The sequence below is a fragment of the Artibeus jamaicensis genome, unplaced genomic scaffold (assembly GCF_021234435.1).
Source record: "Artibeus jamaicensis isolate MK-2021 breed Jamaican fruit bat unplaced genomic scaffold, CSHL_Jam_final contig_464, whole genome shotgun sequence".
NCBI classification, from domain to species: domain Eukaryota; kingdom Metazoa; phylum Chordata; class Mammalia; order Chiroptera; family Phyllostomidae; genus Artibeus; species Artibeus jamaicensis.
The window spans coordinates 14,979,799-14,993,832 of record NW_026521842.1 but is presented as its reverse complement, the minus strand read 5'-3'; the positions used below and the strand labels follow the sequence as shown (position 1 = coordinate 14,993,832).

Sequence of the window (14,034 nt, the reverse complement as noted above, 5' to 3'; positions counted from 1 at the left end):
CTACAGAGTTTTATTAATTTTAGTCAATAAACTTTCATTTTCTCTCAGATTCTCATTTCTCTCATAATTATCACTTTTTCCAAGGAAGCAGAATGGTATGTATTCAAATCTCATCCCTATACTTACTAGTTATAAATAAGACTTTTGGCAAATGGTACCTCCTATCAGATGTGCATGAGAGAGCTAAGGAACTAGAGGAATGCACGTTTTCTTAAAAAATGAGTATCTTAATGAATGTGCAAACACTAAAAGTAAGAGAATTGTTTTCCAAAAATCTGGAATCTTCTATGCCTGGGTTCAAATTTAGACTCTGCCACTTACTAATTGTAAGCTTCCTTTTTCTCACCTGTAAAATGGGGAAAATAGCAAGGATTAAAAGAAATAATGTATGTAAAGCTTTTTAGCACTTAGTAGGTGCTCAATGAATAGTAATTTCCTTTCTGGTTGCTTGCCAAGTTCTACTGGACCAAATATTAGTGATTCTATGAGACTAGGTAAAGAAGAGGCTGAGAAAACAAGTTGGCCAAATTAATGATGTTTTTGTTTGTTTCTTGTGTAACTGGTATTTTTGTTTTTCTTTTTAAGAAACTATTTTTTTCTTAAGATGTTTTTTATTTATTATTTTTTATATGTTTATTTATTTACCTTTAGAGGGGAAGGGAAGGAGAGAGGGAGAGAAACATCAATGTACGGTTGCCTTTTGTGCGTCCTCTGCTGGGAACTGGCCTGCAGGGAACTGCTCTGCAACCCAGGCATGTGCCCTGACTGGGAATCGAACCGCGATTGTCTGGTTCGCAGGCCCGCGCTCAGTCCACTGAGCTACACCAGCCAGGGCAATGAAACTATTTTTTAGAATAACTTTAGGTTCATAGAAAAATTGCCAAATTGCTCTCTCTCTCCTTTGTTTTTTGTGGTGGCTCAGAGGTGATCAGCTGCTTCAGGATGAAGCTGAACATCTCTTTCCCAACCACTGGCTGCCAGAAACTCATTGAAGTAGATGATGAACTCAAACCTTGTACCTTTTATGAGACGTGTATGGCCACAGTTGCTGCAGAAATTCTAGGAGAAGAATGGGAGGGTCATGTGGTTTGATTAGTGGTAGAAACGAACAAGGTCTCTTCATGAAGTAGGGTGTCTCGATGCATAGCCATGTCTGCCTGCTGCTGAGCAAGGGGCATTCCTGTTACAGATCACAGAAGACTGGAGAGAGAAGGGACAGATGTGTTCAGGGTTGCACTGCGGATGCCAATCTTCATGTTCTCAACTTGGTCATTGTAAAAAAAGGGGGCGGGGAGGGCAGATATTCCTGGTCTCACTGATACTACTGTGCCTTGTTTCCTGGGTCCCAAAAGAGCTAGCAGAATCCACAAAATTTTAAAAATATTTTATTTATTTATTTTTAGAGACAGGGAAAGGGAGAGAAACATCAATGTGCGAAAGATAGATCAATTGGTTGCCTCTTGCACGCTCCAAACTGGGGACCTGTCCTGCAACCCAGGCATGTGCCCTGACTGGGAATCGAATGGATACCCGCCCTCCTCCCCAGTTTACAGGCTGGCACTCAATACACTGAGCCACACCAGTCAGGGCAAAATCCACAAATTTTTCATTCTCTTTAAAGAAGATGATGTCTGCCAATATGTTGTGAGAAAGCCCCTAAACAAAGAAGGTAAGGAACCTAGGACCAAAGTGCCCAAGATTCAGCATATTGCTATTCCACGTGTCCTGCAACATAAATGGTGTATTGCTCTGAAGAAACAACATACAAAGAAAAATAAGGGAGAGGGTGCACAATACGCTACACTTTTGGCTAAAAGAATGAAGGAGGCCAAAGAAAAACATCAGGAAGAGATTGCCAAGAGACATAGGCTGTCCTCTCTGAGAGCTTCTGCCTTAAAGTCTGAGCCCAGTCAAATATGAGGTCTTCTAAGAGGAGTAATAAATAAAAACAAACACCAAATCTCAAAGAAAAAAAGCCAAGTTAATTTTTAAATGCAGTTACTGGGGACACAGAATCTTTATTTCAAATTCCTATTTTATGAGTCCAGGAGAGTTTACATTGTCCACTTTGCATGTGAAAAAGTGATACCTGTATACCAACTTCTCTCTTTTTAAAAAAATCAGTTTTGTCTTGAATGTTTCATTCTAAGATTTTTCTTATGAAACACAAGTTTATTCAAAGAATATGAGTTAGAGGAAGGATCCTTGAAATCCAAGGCCTGGGCCTGACCTGTGGGCGCAGCAATCTGGCTGCCTCTCCTCCAGAGCGTACACCTCACCCTGGCCTCTGTTGGAACCCTGTCGTTGTCAGGCATGTGTGAGGGGCTTGGTGGAGGAGCAGTTTGGTGTTCCCTGAACCAGGTACTAGGAATTGGTGGCCCTAGTTACGAAGGTGTCCCAACACTTTTTGATCTTCCCAGGCTGATTTTAAAGCAGCATGAAGGGCTGACTGATTTTGAAGAAACAAGGATGGGGCTCTTCACTTGAAAGAGAACAAAACCAATTTCCTATGGATCTTTCTAGGCAAATGATAGTGCCCATATTAAAGAAACAAAATTACAATGAGTCTGAAGCCCCGCTCTTTTTCTGGGCGCTGCACTTTTCCCAGTGGCCTCAGTTTCCTCTTCCCTATGTGGGAGAATGGCACCGTTTCCTCAAGTTGGAGTTTGACTTGGTTGCAGTCTCATATCTGGTGAGATTTTTCATTCCAAAAGTGCCAACATAATGCAGACTCATTTTCAGATCAAGCATAACTACACTTCGAAAAATATAAATATGACATAAAACATCTCAGGTGCAAGCACTTTGGACTGCCTCTTTTAAAATATCTCTAAAGCAAAGAAGGTGCTTGGATGTGCCTGATATCTTCTGGGCTTTGGCCTTCACTTTGCAGGAACATGTAGTACATTTCCCAATATTCTGGTTGGAGGTCAAAGAGTCTGTGGAGTGAATGGAATCTTAATTTTTACTTCACTTCTGGTTTTTGTCATAACTGAAGTGTTAATTCCTAAACCCTTTCCTAGGCCAGGATAAACTTCGAGTAGGCATCATGCATAAAAGAATTATAAAAATCCTTTTTGCAAGAGCATTACATAAACAACAGATGGACTGATTTCTGTCTGACTTTCTGGCTTATTTATAAATTCAGATGACTCAAACCATAACAAAACAGGCCAGTGGAACTGCCTCTTTGACTCAGGTCCCTGTATTTCCTACAGGGCTGTATCCCCTCTTCACTGTCCTTTCTCTGCTGAGGTCTCTAGTAGATGGAGAGTAGGAAGAGTTCCTTGTGAAAGACACTGACTGCAATTCTGCAGAGAGGGCTTTCCTCATCTGCTGTAAAGGTCATATGGCTTTAGCTGATGATACTGAGCCATTTGAGGTCCCTACTGAAGAGAGAGGGTACCCCCTTCACCCCCAGTACCACAAATTCCAACTTCATGTCATGTCTTCCAAAAGCCCTCTTTCACTGCTCTAGTGATCTTTCACCTTTTGGGTTTTTTTTTTTTTGGAACTAGGACTTATCTACTGAGTAATAATATCACTAATTTTCTTTTGTATTTGAGAAATTTAAAAAAATCTAGTTTTCCTCAGATTTTCCTCTGTCCCTACTCCCCAGAGATTATTACTATCTCTGGGGAGTAGGGACAGTTTCTTTTGAGATGCCCATTACAGATTCTGTATGCCCAGAACTGTGCAGTACAGTGGAAAGAGTCAGGCAGCACATTCATTGAACGATTACTAAATGGACCAAAAGATACATTCCAAGTTGAAAGGTCTAGATTGGATTCTGGTCTCTGCTGTACGTAGGTATAACAAATCATTTAATTTCTCTAGGCTTCTGTTTCCTCATGTCTAAAGTGGGGGTGATAATATTTATCCTAAAGAGAGCTAATATTTATTGAGCCCTTACTATGTGCCAACTGCTGTTCTAAGTACTTTAAGTGTATCAGCTCATTTAATGACCACACCAGCCTTAAGATACCAATGCTACTATTAACTCCATTTTATTTTTTTTAATTTTAATTGTTGTTCAAGTACAGTTTTCTGTTTTTTACTCCCATCCCAGCCCACCCACCCATCCCTCCCCACCTCCCTCCCATTTCCACCTCCCATAGTTTTTGTCTATGTGTCCTTTATACTAGTTCCTATAAACCATACTTCTTTTCCCTTGAAATTCCCCTGAAATTCCCTCCCCTCTACCCTCTGGTCACTGTCAGCCTGTTCTCAATTTCAGTGTCTTTGGTTATATTTTGCTTGTTTTTTTTTGTTTTGTTATTTAGGTTCCTGTCAAAGGTGAGATCATATGGTATTTGTCTTTCACCGCCTGGCTTATTTCACTCAGCATAATGCTTTCCAGTTCCATCCATGCTGTTGCAAAGGGTAGGAGCTCCTTCTTTCTTTCTGCTGCATAGAATTCCATTGTATAAATGTACCATAGTTTTTTTATCCATTCATTTACTGTTGGGCACCCAGGTTGCTTTCAGCACCTGACTATTGTAAATTGTGCTGCTATGAACATTGAGGTGCATAGGTTCTTTTGGATTGGTGTTTCAGTGTTCTTAGGATATAATCCTAGTAGTGAAATTGATGGGTCAAAAGGCAGATCCATTTTTAGTTTTCTGAGAAAAATTCCATACTGTTTTCTATAGTGGTTGTACCAGTCTGCAATCACACCAACAGTGCACTAGGGTTCCCTTTTCTCCACATCCTCTCCAACACTTGTTTGCTGCTTTGTTTATGATGGCTATCCTGACTGGTGTAAAGTGGTATATCATTGTGGTTTTAATTTGCATCTCTCTATTAACTCCATTTTAAAGATGGGTACAATGAGGTTCAGGAATGTTCAGCAATATGAAGTAACTTGCTGCAGGTCACACAATAAAGAGGGGAAGAGCTGAGTTTTAACCTAGTGCCAGAAACCAAGGCTTTTAACTACTATGCTACAATGCTTGTGTGGTTTGCGAGTTATGGTGGGTGAGAAGCAAATGAATCAGGGTAGATGCAAATGCTTCTGTAAATTCTAAGACAAAATGCACTACCGTTACTTGTAGTGGGTAATCTATAAGTGCTTTAGTTGAATTGTGAGGTGGAACAAAAATTTTTATACGTATATTCTCATGACGCTTGATATTTTTCAGAGTGCTTTCACACATTTGATCCCTCTGCATGAGAAGACACTTTGAATCCATTTGAGAATAGGGCCAGTCATAAATAAATATTGGCGGGCTGAGGAAATAGACCCAGAGATGGTAAGCACCTCGTGAGCGCTTTCAGGGCACAAGGCGAGTTAAATCCAGCCAGGACTGGCCTCTGAATCCTGGCCCAAAACTAAAGTTTTGTTTTTGTCATTTGGGGTTACTGTTTGTTAAATCTGCAAGCTGTCACTAATAAATAAACCATAAAAGTAATTATTTATTTGTCCCAGCCATTATCTTTCCTAGAAATTTGTTTAATCCTTTCAGGCTGCTGCTATTTATCTATTTAATTACTTATTTGCTTATTTTTGTTTCTTTAGGCTGTTGCTATTTACACTATTTACAGCTGTTTAGGCTGTTTGGCTAAAACTTGATTTTAGCCAAAAGGCCAAGAAGTGATAGGCTGTTGCTGTTTAAAAACAAAAATATCTGTTAGCATTTGGATTTGTAAAACAACATAACCTAAAAGAACTTTTTTCAAAATATGTCTTTTTAAAAATAAAAATACAGTACGATCCTTGCAAAAACAAAGCTTAATAAAGTAAAAAAATTCCTCTAAATCCCACTATCCAAGGTAACCATTTTTATACTTGTTTTATTTTCTTTTAAAATGTTAAAGCTTTTTTGTTTTGTCTCTTACATTTTTATCTTCAGCATTTCTATGTATACGTAATGAGCCTTTTACAAGCTCATTTTACAATACCATTTTGTAATATTCAAAAAAATCTGTCAGACTATGATAAAGATAGAGCTATAGGTTCATTTTTATTGGCTGCATAATATTCCATTTCATTGATGTGTTATAACTTATTTATCTGAAATTAGGGTTTATGTTTGAATAGATGGGGAATAAGTCTTTCCAAACTTGAATCACTAGCTGCTGAAAGTGATCAAGATAATGAGGACCATGCTATATATTGGGTCCATTGCTTTTAGTTTCAGTTAAGAGTTGCATTGAAAGAGGGCTTGATAATTATAAAGATAAGTATATGTCAGAAATACATGAAGAGAGTTTACACTTTACAATGTTTGCCATTTTCTCTTTAATAATCTGCCCTTTGGCATGGTAGAAAAAAGTTTCCTTCTCTTTCTTAATAAGATGGTTTAACTTTTTTGTGTGTGTGGTTCTCAATGATAAACATTTAAATTCGACCTCTAAGCAAATATTTGTGATGTTGCAAATTAAATACTTTGGCTAACAGCTTTGCAAACTGCAAACTCCTTCTTTTTTATGGGGGCCCCAAACTGTAGTACTTTAATATGTGTTCATGCATAGCTATACTTCAGAGGAATCCATGCTCAGATATAATTATGGGCTTCAAGTTTTACACTACTACAATCAGCCCTCAGTACTTGTGGGGGATTGGTTCCAGGCCCCCTGTGGATACCAAATTCCCTTATATAAAATAGCATAGTAATTTCCTATACTATGAACATCCTTCCATAATCTTTAAATCATCTCTAGATTACTTACGATACCTCATACAATGTGAACGCTGTATTGTCTAGAAAATAATGACAAACTATTCTGTACATCTTCAGTACAGACTCAATCCTCGTAGGACTGACAACATAGTACACATCAGCAACAATATAACATTTTTGTTCCCAACTATTTTCCAGTCGTGGTTGGTCGAATTCTCCTATGTGGAAGTGGAGGATACTGAGAGCCAACTGTACAAAATTATTAGCTTTGTGATCCAGGGCTGCACTGTATATAGTAGTAAAGGGAGCAGGTATGTGGTGACTGAATTCCATAAGTATTCTGCTCCCCAAACCATCGCCCTTGGTTTATTCCACCCTGCCTATGGGGGTGGGTAGGTGGGTACCCTTTTCTAGTTTGCAAGGTGGCACACTATAGCAGAACCCCATGGAGGAGGGGAGAGGGAGGGCCTTTTAGTATGAGTTGCTCTGAGTTTCAGTCTTTATTTGTAAAACCAAATTATATATGCTCATCTAGTCTGACTCAGATTGTTGGGAGGTCAAATTAGATTATACATATGAAAATACTTTTATAAACTGTGTGATATCAACATTTAATAATAAAAAATAATTACTGCTATTATGCCCTTGACCTTTTTCTCCCAGCTACTTGGCATGCCTCAGTAAGTTTAAGAACAAAATTGTACAGGTGGGCCCACTGTAAAAAGATTCTGTAAAATCTTTTGATATCCCTGCATGAAAGTGGCTAAGGAAAAACGTACAAACTTCTATCTATGACAAGTCCTATCTATGACAACTCAAGATTTGTGGTTAGTTTTGTTTGGCATCTAACCAGGTACTATGCTTTATTCACTTAGAGGGGTACTTTACTGCCAATATACCCGAAGGCTTTTAGCTTAGACAGGTCACCTTTCCTTTAAATGGGCCAAGATATCATAGTTATCTTTAAGTTTCTCATGGAAAATGTTCATTATCAGGTGTAATTATCAAGCCAGGAACTGCCTGGTTAGACTGTCTTTGACTCAGGTCATTAGTTTATGGAGTCCGTCAGAAAGCTCACTCTGGAAGGATTTTGGCTGTCATTAGCCCAAATCCTATATTTATATATGAGGAAGCTGAAGCCCTAAGAGATTAAATGACTTGTCCAATGCAAGTAGTTGAGTGATGATACTAGGCTTGGAGTCTTCTTCTGTGTCATGCCCTTTTTATATAAAATGTTGCAGATAGCACAAAACCACAGAATCCAAGACTACCTGGAGCATGTTCCTGACCTTAACCTAAAGAGAAAGCTAAGGTCTCAAAGGTAATAGGAAAGAGTTTGGAATTCTCGCGGGTTAGGAGCGGCTCACCAAAAAACAATATTCTGGGTTCCCACCTGCTTCGCCCCTTCCACTTCCTTTTCTTCCTGGCTAGCCCCGCCCTCTTCAGGTGGCCGGGTCGCTTCCTGGTAGCCTAGGATCCCCACCCCCAAGCGGAACCAATGTCCCTTGGCTCCAGGGTCAGCCGGATCTTTCTCTCTCAGACTCTTTGCAGCGGTGACTCGACAGCAGCGTCTCGCGTCATCAGTGACTGCCCCGGTACTTGCTACGCTTTGCGTCGCTCTGGCCAGGAGCAGTCACCTCCTCCTTGGCAAATAGTCCTCGGCAGGGTCCGAGTATTGTTGGATAATAGGAGAGGGGTGGCACGTGAAGTTGCAGAGGACGCGGAATCGACAAGGAGAGGAAGCTAGGGGCCGAAGTTTTTGTGATAGCGTGTGAACTTAGTTAAAAACTCCCTTCCTCCTAGGGATCCCTCCGCCTGCAGTAGCGGTGGTGTGGCCGAGGGTGCCGCCATTTTGGATGTTCGGTTCCTGCTGCCAGTGCTGCCGCCGCCCCCGGAGCTGCTGGTTTCATTCGAGGTTTCGGGCCGGTGAGTGTCACTCGCAGCGCTAGGAGCATATTGCTCCTTTTGCCCCACGCCTGCCGGGAGCGTTCGGCCGGAAGCTTCGCAGGGGTCCGGTCTCAGACTGTGGGGGGTGAGAAGATAGGACAGGGGCTGGGCCAGGAGGGGCCCGGAGCCCCTGGGGCCGCTCCGACTTCTTGCTGGCGGACCCTGAGGCCTCGGACTGGGAGGCACCTCGCACGACCGCGTCTGTGCTGTGGTGTTGCCCGGCAGGTGCCGGCCTCCTTGGACCCATTGACTTTCTCAGGCAGTGATCCTTCTCTGAGGGCTCACTCAGGGAGCCACGTACCAACATTTGTGTGTCTTTTACCTGGGTCAGATCTTTTCATAGAACTCTTCAGCTTTACCAAATGCTAAGTTCATCGCTGTTGTGCACCTGCAATACCGACCTCTCAAAAGCGGATATTGGCCTTGCCTTCTCCTAATCTTCCGACCAACTTCTTTCCCAATTTTCCGTTTTGCTTTTTTTAAACTCGCTTTCGAGTGCACTGCTTACCTTTCTCTTAAACTCGTGAGTCTGCGCACGTCAGTCTCTGATAATTCTCCCGATCTTCCAGACTGACTGAAAGAGTGGGGACGGTTGCTTACGTTTCCCAGGTAGGGTTTGGTGTAGGGGATCCGCGGAAACACTCGCTCAGAGCGTACTTTAGCAGTAACTATTTATAAAGCTGATTAAATGGCTTTTGGGGGTAGGTGGGGAGGAAGCTGTCAGGTATTTTCTCATTTGTGCATTCCGTTTTCTCTGCTGAACACTTAGCTTTTTGGTACTTACTGACACGTACTTTTCTTGGAGTTAAATATCCCTGGGCATGGAAATCTGACTGAAGAAGAATTTTCATCTGATGTAGGTAGAAAGGAAAGTAACTTTTTGGCTGCTGTCGGGATTAGTTGACAGGAGAGACGAATGAATGAAGGTTTCTTAGTGATCTGAACTTTCGGGTGTTTTGTGTGGTAATGATCTTTGTGACTGATTTTTAAAAATACTTGTACTGACTTTTTGTATTCGACTTTTCTGGGGAGAGTTGGATTTTAAATATTCACTCACTCTGTTCCTGGTAGTGTTTGTCAGACTATATACACCTTAACTTAAGGTTTAAAAACATAGAACCTACTGGTATAAAAAAAGCATTTCACAGTAGTTCACTGATGATGTCCTACATTTCAAGTTAGGTAGGTGTGATTCAGTCACCTCCATTTTACCTTAGCCTGGGTTTTTTTTTTTTTTTTACATTTGCGAAAGAGAAGTAACTTACTTGAAATTACAGCATAGTGACTGCTGAAACTAAAATTTATAACTTGAACTGGATCAAGTGTTTTAATATTTCCAATTCTTGTCCAGAAGCATTTTTCTTATCATGAAGTTATCAGGTAGGTACATTTCCATACTGGTCGTGTGCTGTTTCAGTAGAAGATTGAATGTTTTCCGTTGTAAATAGTGTTCTTGTTACTTGTTCTAAGGAGGCTTTTCAGAAATATGTTAGTTGCTATTTGTGTATTTACTCAGAAGCTGTGTGGTTTTTTTTTTTTTTTTTGGTTTAAAGGGATTGTCAAACACCAAACATCTGTAGAATGCTCTCACTCATTTACTAAATATACCCTTGTAGTTGCTACTGAAATGTTCTATGAGTTACACGTTTAAAGCAAGATTTTGCAAGAGCTATTACATAGGTGTTATTTAACTCAGTTCATTTTTGTGGCACAGTGTGCTGGTATTTAAATGCTATTCAAAACTGTTTACTGATGGTTTGTATGCAATTGGAGAAATTGTGTTTTTGCCTTACAAATTATTAAGCAACGTGCTGTGTATTGTATTGTTGATTGTTAAGAATAGACAGACTTGAATGTCTGCTTTGTCTAAAGTTGTACCTGAAATTACTGTTTAGGAAACCTTAATTCATTTTCTTTTTGGAGCTGCTTCTTCTTTGGTCTGTTTCTTTGACAGCAGCCCTATATTTGAGGATGAATTTTAGAGTGAAACTTCAGTACAAAAATTGTCAGTAAGGCCTTGATGATACTTGATCCCTTTATTTTTAAAATAGTCTTTTTTTTAAAGACTTTATTTATTTTTTTTAAAGACTTTATTTATTTATCTTTAGAGGGGAAGGGAAGGAGAGAGGGAGAGAAACATCAATGTATGGTTGCCTTTCGTGCGTCCCCTGCTGGGAACTGGCCTGCAGGGAACCGGCCTGCAACCCTGGCATGTGCCCTGACTGGGAATCGAACCGCGATTGTCTGGTTTGCAGGCCCATGCTCAATCCACTGAGCTACACCAGCCAGGGCCTATTTTTAAAGTAGTCTTGAAAGCAGTGGTATACAGAGACAAGATCCCAGGTTTTTTGATTTATAAAAACATTTGCAATAGATTGAAAAAGTCGAACAAGTATTTTCCAAAAGATTATTTTTAATTAAAAAAGTTGATTTGGGAAACTACTTACCAAAACAGATTTTTGAAGTAATTAATTTCCATTTAATGAGGATTTATAAGTTTTGTGTAGACTTTTTTTTATACAAAGAGGGACTTAATGGAAGGACTTAACGGATATCAAAATTTTAAAATTATTATTTGGGTTTAGCTTCAGAAACTCCAGCTCTAACTTCAAACTCCATCTTGTTTAGCTGTTTTGGTGTCTGTGATTCAGTCTTTTATTTGCTTTATGAATTGTTTTCAGTTGTTGATTTTGGCTTTCTCATCCTTTTGCTACTTTTATTCAGTTTCTTTCATGTAGGATGATATTTAAGGTAGCAAGCAATTTTAAAGTTTAGAGAATATATAGATTTATTTATCTAAGCTCTTACACTTCTTACGGGTTTTGAAAATCATCTTTGTTAAAAAAGTATTAGGGTATTTTCATTTGCCTTTTGCCTAGAAAATTTAATTTTAGTAAAGGCAATTATTTCTACCTTGAAAATGTGTAAGTTTTTGTTTCTCCATTGAAGGAGTAGCACAGAACATTTAATTTGGCATGAATTCTCATTGCTAGAGTAGTCTCGTTAATTTTGGAAGGGCCCAGAAGTAAAAAAATAAATAAACAAATACTTGTCAAACTTGTTGACTCCACAACTAACACTTGTGTAAAAGGGCGATATTTAGGGTAATATGATTGAACTGAGAAGTGCTTTTTTCACTTCTAGATACTTAGGAGTTTAGCTCCCCCCCCCCCCCAAGCCCAAACCACTGGAGAGAAAAAAGTATTAATAAGCTATAAATGTTGTCAGTGAAAAATAAGCTTAGGAGGAAAGTAAATTTTTAAAAGATGAAGAAAATATATGTGTTCTGTACTGTATGAATATTTAAAGGCATCTTGAAGGCAAGTAGTTTTTTACTCCCCTTTCTCTGTTCTAGTGCCTCTGTCGCTGTGTAACTTGATATGCAGTCGCTTTGCTCACTCCAGCTTGCTTCTTGTAGCCGACTGTATTTGTGTTGTGCCAAGCATCCTAGGCTTTTCAGCTTGCTTGGCTTTGAGGTTAATGTTATGGATTCTTGGGAGGAGTCAGTTTGAAAAAGACATGAACTTAAATTTTTGGAACTGTAAATTATTTGCACACCCCTTTTTACAAGCCTTTGGGTTTAAATTAAGACAATAGAACAGGTGATATACAGTATTTGATTATAAGATGTAACTTTTGTAGATGATCACACAATTGTACACCTCAAAGTAAGAGGAGTTCCATTAGTGCTTTTACAGCTTCATTTGGTAAAACTATGTACTAAACTTTAGTATTGAAAAATTGTTCAGTTTCAAGCTGAAGAAAAGGAAGTTAATTTTTCTCATTTCTTTTTAAAAGTCTGCACAAAAGATTTGATTCCTTTTCCACTTTATGAAACTTTTGAAAACATGATACTTTTAAAATATGGTCAAAATATTAGTTTGAGATGAATAGGGAAATAACTAAAAATAATTAGGTACGCTGTATAGAGTAATTGAATCTTTGTTGGTATTAGGTTTTTCTGTATGATCATTGAAGGAGAAAGCCTTCTGTTGGTAAGAAGAAAGCCTTTTTTTTCTTGATAGTACCCAACGTATATGGTGTTTTATAAATGTGTATTTGTCTCAACTAGTGAATGCTTGGCCTCTGTATTTTCTTTAGAAACTTTCTATGATGAGAACTTAATAAATGGCGTTATTTTAGAAGGAATGAGGAAGTAGCTTACAATTTAACTTTATTAGCATTTGGTTGTATTTTTTTTTTTACACACACTGAACTTTTTGCTGTTCCTTGAATACTCCGTGTTCTTTCATTGTCCTCAGAGCTGTTCTTCCCATACCTGGAATCCTGGAATACTTCCTTTCTCCCTCCACCAGTGAACCCATTCTTCCTTCTCTACCCCCCAGGCAAAGAGGTGTAGCCCTTTTTTAGTACTCGTTGCATTGCATACTTTCCTTGGTCTTCCTACAGGACAGGGACTATCTAATTTGTGGCATCCTGGTACATAGCACAGTGCCTAGCACTTAGCTACTTTGTGGAATAGATAATAGGAATGAAAATAATATTGAAAACTTGTTCAGGTACTCATATATATAGTAATTGGTTGATGCTAGAGCCAAAAGCAGTCAGGGTCCTAAGGGAAGTATAATGGATCTACTGAAGGTCACTTACTTGTGACTGGTAGAGTTGATGTCAGTGAAGGTTATTTTCAGGTTTAGAAAACATACAAAACCTTATCTTCAGGTCTTGGAAAAATCATTTAGATGTTTAATTCTGAAATTGACATTATTACTCTTTCTGTTTTACTCAGACTTTTTCTTGTGCAAAAACTTTAAGCAGGCAGCAAAGAAATCTACTCTTCCTGCCACTTTCTTTCTTTTGAATACACATTGTGTAAGTTATTATGCTAAGGAAACTAACAGTGAATTGAAAACTTGCAGTCTTTTCCCCATAGGTAGAAATATGTTGATTGTTCAATGATTTATTACTGACTCTTGCCTAGTGTTTGAGTAATCTACTTTTATAGTGCTGAGTGCTGAGTTTTTTAAATTTATCTTTTTAGCTTACAAAATAATATATGTCCATTGTAATAAGTGAAAAAAAATTAAAGACTTTTAAAGAAGCCATTTCCCATAATTCCTTTATTACTTCCTAGCCATTTTAGGAGTTTGTAGGTATACTGCATTATTTCTCTCCATGCTTGGGTCAATTACTGTGTATACTAACATAAGCGTACACATGTAGTGGTTCTTAGTTTTTAAGCAAGTTTTTTTTTTTTTTTTTTAAGATTTTATCTATCTTTAGAGGGGAAGGGAAGGAGAGAGGGAGAGAAACATCAATGTATGGTTGCCTTTCGTGCATCCCCTGCTGGGAACTGGCCTGCAGGGAACCAGCCTGCAACCCAGGTATGTGCCCTGACTGGGAATTGAACTGCGATTGTCTAGTTTGCAGGCCCGCGCTCAATCCACTGAGCTACACCAGCCAGTGCCCAGTGGAACCAGGGCAGTGGTTCTTAGTTTTTATG

General features: G+C 39.1%; 1 protein-coding gene and 1 pseudogene across 5 annotated transcripts in view; both read left to right on the top strand.

Moving 5' to 3' along the window:
* Positions 1-942: 942 nt before the first annotated feature.
* Positions 943-1,920, top strand: LOC119063162 (40S ribosomal protein S6-like; annotated as a pseudogene).
* A 6,293-nt stretch (positions 1,921-8,213) lies between these two features.
* Positions 8,214-14,034, top strand: part of AP1G1 (adaptor related protein complex 1 subunit gamma 1) — a 76,141-nt gene continuing 70,320 nt past the window's right edge. For 4 of the 5 annotated variants that reach the window (XM_053666586.1, XM_053666585.1, XM_053666587.1 and 1 more), the window contains exon 1: positions 8,215-8,549. The gene's annotated coding sequence lies outside the window, so the exon portion shown is untranslated. Of the gene's footprint in view, positions 8,550-14,034 lie in introns of all 5 variants that reach the window. The other variant, XM_053666588.1, reaches the window with a different exon arrangement.